The following is a 10,430-nucleotide window of genomic DNA, read 5'->3' on the forward strand; positions in this document are numbered from 1 at the left end:
TGACCAATATAACTTGAATACCTCAAGTTTAAAGAAACTTGAACTGCAACGAGATCTTCATTGACATGTAAGGAATCACACGAAGTCTTATAGTAGGTCACATTTAATGAACTAGTTACCCTTAACCAACATTCATATGTTAACTCTCAACATCTCAATGTTTTCAGCCAGTGAAAATCGACTGATTTGTTAAACCAAAGAGCATAACATATGCTAGTGTTACAGAATTGATGATGCCCAATCTCATTAATTTATCGACTAGGAAATATTTCAATACATATATAATTACACATAAAGAGATACTAACTAATTGTGATTCAATTATAATTTCTCTCTCATGCTATGCATTGTATTATGAACTTAATTGTGTTTAAGATTAATATCATATACATATAGAATGTACACTCAAATAAAGAATTTTATTTATCCAATAAATAATACAATATCTAAGATAATTGCCTTAGGACATCTCTCAAATATAACATAGTCTATCATTTTGACACTATAGATGATCGAAATCGTATATTAGCTGGAGGGCCATACTTTCCTTTCAACATTCTGCTATTTTTGAAACTCATGCCCAGTTGTTTCCTATTCGACGAGGATGGCCGCTACATCCTTGGTTGGATTTAGATCTACGGCCTCCATCTAGACTATTGGACTCCTTGGGTAGTTAGTTTGATTGGTTCGGAGATTGAGCATCCACTATACAGGGACAAATTGACCCGAACTAGAAAGTGGTTGACATTTGTGCAGTTACTTGTGGAAATTGACGTACAAGGAGAGAAGATAGACATGGTACCCGTTACTTTACAGACGAGAGTGCAACTTAACTTGGAGATAAAATACGGAATATTGTGCATATTGCTCTATGATTGGACATAGTAAAAGGGCTTGCTGGCGGATGTTTAGACTGCCACACGTCTTGGACAATCCCAATTAATCCGATGATAGTGTCGGCGGGGCCGAGCAATGAGTAGGGTACCCAGAAATAATGGTGTAAGCCCAAGGCTAGAACTTACATGAATGGAGGATGCAATGCTTGTTTTGATCGAGACGTCGACATCGATTTTGCTGTTTCCCATGCATGGCTCGAAGATCAGGATGCACTTAGGTGGGCAGGAGCAATAGTGGTTGCATAGGCAACACTTATGCAACAAGATTTTAGCCCCGAAAAAGTGGTATCTATTGTGCAGGAAGGTGGACATTAGCCCACATGGGCAAGAGCAAACTAAGCTGAGGCAGAGCAACCGTAAACTATGGGTAGTGCGGACAAGCAAAATGTAGGGGCACCAGCCTCACCTTCTGTAAAAACCTCACAACAACCCATTTCAGATGTCAGTGCTGCGACTACCGACTCCTAAACATTGGAGTCCACTGTTGGGCCTGTTAGAGTGTATACTAAAAGTCTAGCTTTTGGTATAAACATTTATCTAGAAATAAGAATCACATTGGTCAAATGTTTACATTTATGATAAATGTAGTTGTTCAATTAATTTATATTGTAGATAACATGGTGTGTGGTGTCACACACAGAGGATCATGTTATCAGTACCTTATAAATTATAAACAGTAGCTCACGACCATAATGGAAAGGAACAAACCATTGGAAGGTCGTAGTGTAATTAGGTATTAGTTTATCTTAACTATATAATTACACTAGTACACTTAGAGTGTATTGAGTAGGACCATTAGAGGACGTTTCTTTTATACTGACTTTATAAAGAAACAAAGACCTCAGTTATTATGGAAGTGTGTGCTCTTAATCCTAATATAATAACAAGCACATATATTTGATATTTATTTCTTTAATTTATCAATGGGTGAGATTTAGTTCGATGAATCAATAAGCCCGATAAGTTGGGAAATGATATCACTTATAGTGTGTGTTGTTGATTATAGAAGGAAACTGTGTCCTAGTGATCTAGGTTGAGAATGTCCCCAAGAGGAGCTCATAAGGATTGTCATGTTAAACCTGCAGTGGACTTAGTCCGACATGACGATGAAGTTGAGTGGTACTACTCTTGGAGCTAGATATTAATTAAGTGAGTTGTCAGTAACTTACTTAATCAGTGGACATTTGTTATCTTAAACACAGGGAGATTAACACACTCATAATAAGAAGGAGCCCAAAATGTAATTTGGGATTGATGCGGTAGTTCAATAATAGTTCTTTAGTGGAATGAATAATTATTGATGAAATTAAGTTGTGTGTTTGGGGCGAACACGGGATGCTTAATTTCATCGGGAGACCAAAACCAATTCCTCCTCTCGGTCCCTATCGTAGCCTCTAGTATATAGAGATTTATACCCACCGCATACCCACCTTCTTACCCATCCAATGGGGCCGACCAAGCTAGCTTGAAACCCAAGCTAGGGCCGGCCAAGACCAAGAGGATGGGCCATGTAGGTGGCCGGCCAAAGCATGAGTCCCAAGCTTAGGTGGCCGGCCACTAGAATATTAAAAAGGATTTTTTATTAAAATTATTTCTTATGTGGATATTATGATTTTAAAAGAGAGTTTAAAAATTAAAAATTTTCTTTTATAGCTTTCAACAAAAGATTAAGAGAAGAGATTAATCTCTTTCCTTATTTGTAGTTTAAAAGGATGGTTTTAATTTTTGGTAAAAACTTTCCTTATTTAAAAATCATCTACATGTTTAAAAGAAAGTTTAAAATTTGAAATCTTTCCTTATTTGTTGATTAAAGGAGGATTTTAAAATTTAAGAAAAACTTTCCTTTTTAACCATGTTCATGATTTAAAAGAAAGTTTAAAAATTAAATATTCTCTTTTATAAGTTTCTACAAGAGATTAAGAAAAAATTTGATATCTTTCTTAATTTGTAGATTAAAAGAGATTTTAATTTTTAGAGATAACTTTCTTTTTATCCACATGTTTAAAAGAAAGATTTTAATTTATAAAATTTCCTTTTTATTAACCAATCATGAAGGGATTAAAATTATTGGAGAAATTTTTATAAAATTTCCGGAAGCAAATAAGGAAGTTTTAATTTGTGTTTAAAATTTTTATTTGCTTGGAGAATAGGTGTGGCCGACCATTATAATTGTTGGTGTAATATCCCTTAGGTCAAGGTTGACTGGTTTGACCAAGCTTGAGTCTTGGTCATAGTTTCGATGTTTGACAATACATGTAGACACATGGACAATGCAGGTGCAATTGTTCATATGGGGAGATTCTGATCAGGGACTGATCAGTGTGATTGAAGAAGAGTCAAGTAGGTATACCTGACTGGAAGGAAACCCTGGTGAGTGAAGCCAGGTGAAAGTCCTAGTTAGTGAAGCTAGGCAGTATGGAAGTCCTAGTGAGTGAAGCTAGGCAGTATGAAAGTCCTAGTGAGTGAAGCTAGGCAGTATGGAAGTTTTGGTGAGTGAAGCCAGGCGGAAGGAAAGTCCTGGTGAGTGAAGCCAGGTGAAAGACCTAGCGAGTGAAGCTAGGCAGATTGAAAACCCTAGTGAGTGAAGCTAGGTGAAAGTCCAAGTAGGTCAAGAGAGTGACCGGATACTTGGCATGAAAGAAAAGTCCAAGTGGGTCAAAGGGATTGACCGGACACTTGGTGAGGGAGTCCTAGCAGGTCAAGGGAGTGACTAGATGCTATGCATGACGTACCAACAGGTTAAGGTTGACCGGATGTTGGTTTGGGAGGTTTGGGACTTGGTTTTGGGCAAAAACCAAGTGCTGGATCGATCAGTGGATCGATCCAGGCTCTGGATCGATCAGTGGATCGATCCGGACCTTTCCCAGCGAACAGAAAGCCTCTGGATCGATCAGTGGATCGATCCAGAGGTCCCAATCGATCAGTGGATCGATTGGGACGATGCTGCTTCGCGCGATAAGCGCTGTATCGATCCATGGATCGATCCAGGCATTTTTCCAGAGCACAGAGGTGCTCTGGATCAATCCGTGGATCGATCCAAAGCCTCCCCGATCGATTGGGAATAATCGAATCGATTGGGATCAGACCGTTGAGTCGTATTTGAGCCGCAGGAGAGTGTTGTATTCGGCACTTCTTCACCAATTCATTTCAGATCTTCACCAGCTCCTCCACAGCTCTTCTCAAGCTCGAGATCGCCAGTTCTTGAAGGTTCTTGGAGGCTCTTCCAAGTCAAGAGGCGGATCAAAGCAAGAAGAAGAAACTAGGGTTAGGGTTTGTGCACTCATTGTAAGCTTGTATTTCTTTACTACCCTTTCTTCTTCTTGTATTGAGTCTTGTAGGGCTTCTCCGCCCTTGGTAGTTAGCATAAAGGAGAGTTTCATTAGTGGAGGGTGTGTGTGTTGGTGTGGATCCTTGGACTAGTCACCTCGTGTGAGGTGGATACCAAGTAAACCAACCGTGTTAGCGTTGTGTGATTTGTTTCTGTATTTTCCGCTGCACATCTTCGAAGAAACAAGCAACGCCGAACAACGGGCACGCGACGAGCTATTCACCACCCCCCTCTAGCTACTTTTGGTCCTAACAAGTGGTATCAGAGCGAGGCCACTCTTCACCGGAATCATCGCCGGAAGGGTCAAGCATAACAAGAAGAGCTAGAGGGTGAAGAAGTTGAAGCAAAATTGTCAAAGTCAAAGAAATTCAAAAGCTCAACTTCTACAATGGAATTCCGAGATGGGCTCGGATTTGACACGAGGGTGGCTCCACCATACACTTCCACGAGCTTCGATTCTTGGAAATCAAGAATCAAAAATTTTCTTATGATGGAGATAGAGCAATGGTTTGCTCTAATGGAAGGCTTCAAAGCTCCAACAAACTCCAAGGGCAAGCTTCTCAAGAAAAGCAAATGGAGCTCGGAGCAAGTCCAAAGGTGCGAGGCAAATGACAAAGTGACCAAGCTTTTGGTCAATTTATTGTCAAGCACCATCCTTTGCAAAATTGGAGAATTTGAAGATGCAAAGGAATTATGGAGCAAATTGGCCAAGCTTCATGAAGAGATCCCCTCCACTTTACAAGAGCAAGAAGTATCTAGAGAGGGTGACTCTTTGGAGCAAGACCAAGAGGAGGACTCCAAGGTTGAGAGATGCTCAACCTCCGAAGAAGAAGTCCAAGAAGAAGCTTCATCCTCAAGGGAATGCATCGAAGGGAACAAGGAGGGAGCATACTCCTTGTTTCATATTCAAGATGATGAAGCCTCCACCTCTAGGATTGAGGGGGAGCGATCCTTGGTGACGCCGGATCAAGAAGAAGGAGAAGCCTCTACATCCGGGTCAAGAGACGAAGAGGAGGAAGAAGATTCTACCTCCACAAGTCAAGAAAAATCAAATGGAGGGGAATCAATGTCCGATCAAGAGGAAGTTTCCACCTCCGGATCCAAAGGAAAAGATGCCACCCCTACAAGCAAAGGTATAAATATTTCAATTAATAATAAAAATCATATTATATGCTTTGAATGTAGGGAACATGGGCATTACAAGAGCAAGTGCCCCAAATTGGCCAAGAAAAAGGGCCAAATGGCACAAAAAGGCAAAGAGAAGCTCAAGGAGACCATCCCCGGAACAAAGAAGAGCAAGGAGCACATTGTGTGTTTCTTGTGCAACCAAAAGGGGCATTACCGAAGTCAATGCCCCAAAGGGAAGAAGATGGTCAAGGCTCAAGGAGGCATTAGTCAAGGGGGAGCCTCCAACGTAAAGAAGAAGGTAACATTTATTGAGCCTACCCCTTTACATTATGGTAAAAAGCATGATGGTTCTAATTTTTATCATTTTAATGCAATTTATCATAAGAATAGAAAGCATGAGAGCTTTAAGGAAAAGGATGTGGCCCTACATGCCAAAACTACACAACCTAAGGTTAGGAAGGTAGATAGACACTTGAGCGGGAACACTAAGGAAAATAGATACATGCCCAAGAACAAAAATGCTCATGGACCAAAACCTAAGGATTTAATGATAGAAAATCAAGTCTTGAGGTCAAGACTTGATAAAATGGAAAAGACCCTAAAAAGGATGGAAAATATCCTAAAAGGGCAAAATGAGCAATACCTAGGGCTAGGAAAATCAAAGCCATCAAATGGCCATAGAGGGTTGGGATACAAACCAAAGGCCAAGAAGGAAGTGCCCTCGTACCATAGAGTTCCATATAGTTATGGAACAAACTTTAGGCCCAGTGGTCAAACCAAGAATACTAGGGAAGTCATCCCTAAGAGTATTTTTGCGATAAATGTGACTAAGACTTCTAAGAAGTCTAAGAAAGTCATTAACAAGGTCACAAGGGAGGCTATCCCTAGAGTTGACCTAGAAAATGTGACCAAGGCTTCTAAGAAGCCCAACAAGGTCACTAGGAAGGTATCTAGGGAAGTAATCCCTAGTGAGTACCTAGAACATCCAAGGAGCACCAATAGGTGTTGGGTTCCTAGGAGCATTTTCTCTACCCCATAGATGGGTTAGAGAGTGTCAACTCCGATTAGAAGGGTAGTTAACCCAACTTTGAGGAAATTGACACTCAAGGAGCATTTTCAAGGTTTTTGTTAACCTTTGAAAATGAAATGGAATTATTATTTACTCTTTGAAAGAGTAAAATGTGCCTAATGGTGGAAAATTTGATTTTATTTTAAATGGCACAAGAAATCAAGTGTTAAAAAAAACCAAATTGGGACTTTGGTATTGTCTTAGGAATTTAAGGCAAATCTAAGCCTTAATTTAAAGTGATTACTCTCGAGGAAAAATGGAATATGCTAACATTTGAGGATATGCTTAATTTTTTTAAGTGGCATAAACAAATCAAGAGATTAAAGAAATGTCAAGTTGGGTTTTGACATTTTTCTTAAGGAAATTGGGCGATTTAGGGTTATGTTTTTTGATTTAGCTAAGTGGTTAAGGATACTTAGATAAGTAATATAGGTATATTTTATTTATGCTAAACCTTGCCATGATTGTTTGCGCATCATATGCCATGACATCATGTCTATTTTTGCATTCATATTTTATTATGAAAAATCCAAAAATATCATGTCATGACATTCATACATTATGTAGTTATAGGATATTTTCTTTTGAAAATTATTTCCTTTTGATGTATGTCATAACATAATCATGCATTATGTTTAATTCCTTAGAAGCAAGGACAAATGATATTTATCGACAAGTGTTTTCAACAAGTGTTGTCAACAAGTGGTATTAACAAGTAACATCCTAAGTGGATGTTCAATATCTCTAAAATGCCTAGATATATATGCATGCTCCCTAGAATAGGGCAAAACCAAAATCTCACATCTCACAAGACCTATAAGATGACTTGTATGTGTTTTAGTGCACATTAGATACAAGTGAGATGTTAGGATGATGAACAAAACTCAATATGTTGATTTAGTGCATTCTTTTGAGTTTTAAGTTCATCAAAACACATAGTTATGTGTTTTCCCATCATTGGGAAAGCTAATGTACAAGTCATGTGCATTAAGCCCAAGGAACATGGTGGGATATTGGTTTGAAAATGTTTTCAAAATGATTTTGGAAAACTTTGGTGAAGGCTATCTTTTGATAGTAATCACTATTGAATAGTTAGACACAAACTTGAAGAAAACACTAAAGTTTTTGCAAGGTTTCAATTTTGTGTCAATCTTTGAAAATATGAAGTATTTTCATAGAAAACTATTTTTCCTTGATAGTATATGCCCTAAATAATGCCTACACGAAATTTCATGATTTTTGGATTTTTGTAGAATTTTCTAGGGATTTCTGAAGTTGGCTGATTTTAAAATTCAGCAACTATCAGAGCTCCGATCGATCCATGGATCGATTGGAGTGCCTGAATCGATTCAGAAGGCAAGTCTCCCGCGAGCAGAAGCTCGCTGGATCGATCAGTCGATCGATCCAGGAAGTCTGAATCGATCAGTGGATCGATTCAGAAAGGTTCAATCGATTGGAACCCAACTCCAATCGATCCAAGTTGCTGATTTTGGCTGGGAAAGTCTGATTTCAGCATCTTTAAACTTATTTTAGTCTAGGTAACCATTCCAAACCCCTCAAAATACATTTATATACATAAAAAGGGTGTTTTCGTGTTGAAAACAAGGATGGATTGGTTAAGGAAGACTATATTGAAGTCTAGGGTGAGGTTTGTTTCAAATTTTTAAATATTTGAACCTCAAAGCTTCTAAATTTGGGTTTCCTAAAGGTTTAGGGATTCCAAGTCATTGTTGGTGCAATGACAGAAGTTACCACCATGTCTTTAGGGGGAGGGACTCTTTAAAGGCATGAAAGTTATTTTTCATAAACCTTGGAAGGTGGTTAACCTTCCGTTAAGTGAATAATGCTCAAGGATGGGCATTTGACTGCATTGAGGAAGAATGTAGGGTTAAGGATAAATGAAGGGTATGTGACCTTCATTTGGGTCATTAGACCATGTTAATGCTCCAGAGCGAGCATTATTTGAAAATGAAGGGAATGAGTCCTTCATTATCGTGTTGGTCACAACGAGTGAAGTTGTGAACAACGATGAGCAACTCTTCAGGGGGAGAGTTTTCAACAATGGGGCATTTGTTGAAAAGTGCCCAAAATTGAGGCACAGGTTTATGTGTGCTCAAAGATGGGTTGATGTGTGCCAATAGGGGGAGAATGTGTGGTTTAAGTTAGACCTTCATTACCTATGGGGGAGGTCATAGGAGGAGAATGAAGGGAACCAACATTCATACTTTGGCATGAATGGAGTTAAGGCTATGAGATTTGCTTAACTCAGAATGGTCCAAACTTAAAGGTATTGTCAAACATCAAAAAGGGGGAGATTGTTGGTGCAATATCCCTTAGGTCAAGGTTGACTGGTTTGACCAAGCTTGAGTCTTGGTCATAGTTTCGATGTTTGACAATACATGTAGACACATGGACAATGCAGGTGCAGTTGTTCATATGGGGAGATTCTGATCAGGGTCTGATCAGTGTGATTGAAGAAGAGTCAAGTAGGTATACCTGACTGGAAGGAAACCCTGGTGAGTGAAGCCAGGTGAAAGTCCTAGTGAGTGAAGCTAGGCAGTATGGAAGTCCTAGTGAGTGAAGCTAGGCAGTATGGAAGTTCTGGTGAGTGAAGCCAGGCGGAAGGAAAGTCCTGGTGAGTAAAGCCAGGTGAAAGACCTAGTGAGTGAAGCTAGGCAGATTGAAAACCCTAGTGAGTGAAGCTAGGTGAAAGTCCAAGTAGGTCAAGAGAGTGACCGGATACTTGGCATGAAAGAAAAGTCCAAGTGGGTTAAAGGGATTGACCGGACACTTGGTGAGGGAGTCCTAGCAGGTCAAGGGAGTGACTAGATGCTATGCATGACGTACCAACAGGTTAAGGTTGACCGGATGTTGGTTTGGGAGGTTTGGGACTTGGTTTTGGGCAAAAACCAAGTGCTAGATCGATCAGTGGATCGATCCGGACCTTTCCCAGCGAACAGAAAGCCTCTGGATCGATCAGTGGATCGATCCAGAGGTCCCAATCGATCAGTGGATCGATTGGGACGATGCTGCTTCGCGCGATAAGCGCTGGATCGATCCATGGATCGATCCAGGCGTTTTTCCAGAGCACAGAGGTGCTCTGGATCGATCCGTGGATCGATCCAAAGCCTCCCCGATCGATTGGGAATAATTAAATCGATTGGGATCCGACCGTTGAGTCGTATTTGAGCCGCAGGCGAGTGTTGTCTTCGGCACTTCTTCACCAATTCATTTCAGATCTTCACCAGCTCCTCCACAGCTCTTCTCAAGCTCGAGATCGCCAGTTCTTGAAGGTTCTTGGAGGCTCTTCCAAGTCAAGAGGCGGATCAAAGCAAGAAGAAGAAACTAGGGTTAGGGTTTGTGTACTCATTGTAAGCTTGTATTTCTTTACTACCCTTTCTTCTTCTTGTATTGAGTCTTGTAGGGCTTCTCCGCCCTTGGTAGTTACCATAAAGGAGAGTTTCATTAGTGGAGGGTGTGTGTGTTGGTGTGGATCCTTGGACTAGTCACCTCGTGTGAGGTGGATACCAAGTAAACCAACCGTGTTAGCGTTGTGTGATTTGTTTCTGTATTTTCCGCTGCACATCTTCGAAGAAACAAGCAACGCCGAACAACGGGCACGCGACGAGCTATTCACCCCCCCCCCCCTCTAGCTACTTTTGGTCCTAACAATAATTGTGAGAAGAAAAATTATTTTTAATTAAATAAATTTTTCCTTTTCATGGCAAAAGAATTAAGGAAGTTTTTATTAAAATTTCCTTATTTGCCAAAACCAAGGATTATAAAAGATGAGGTAGAGGAGCCTTCAAGAGGTGAACTTCTATTCTTTTTCTTTCCTCTCCTCTTTGGTTTTGGTGGCCGACCCTATTTCTCTCCTCTCCTCTTGTTGGCCGAAACATATCTCTTGGTGGAGCTTTTGTTAGTGGCCGGATCAAGGAAGGAGAAGAAGGAGAGAAAGCAAGCCTTGTTTCTAGCATCCCTTGGAGCATGGTGGTGGTGGCCGAACCTC

This window comes from Zingiber officinale, chromosome 2B (assembly GCF_018446385.1).
Source record: "Zingiber officinale cultivar Zhangliang chromosome 2B, Zo_v1.1, whole genome shotgun sequence".
NCBI classification, from domain to species: domain Eukaryota; kingdom Viridiplantae; phylum Streptophyta; class Magnoliopsida; order Zingiberales; family Zingiberaceae; genus Zingiber; species Zingiber officinale.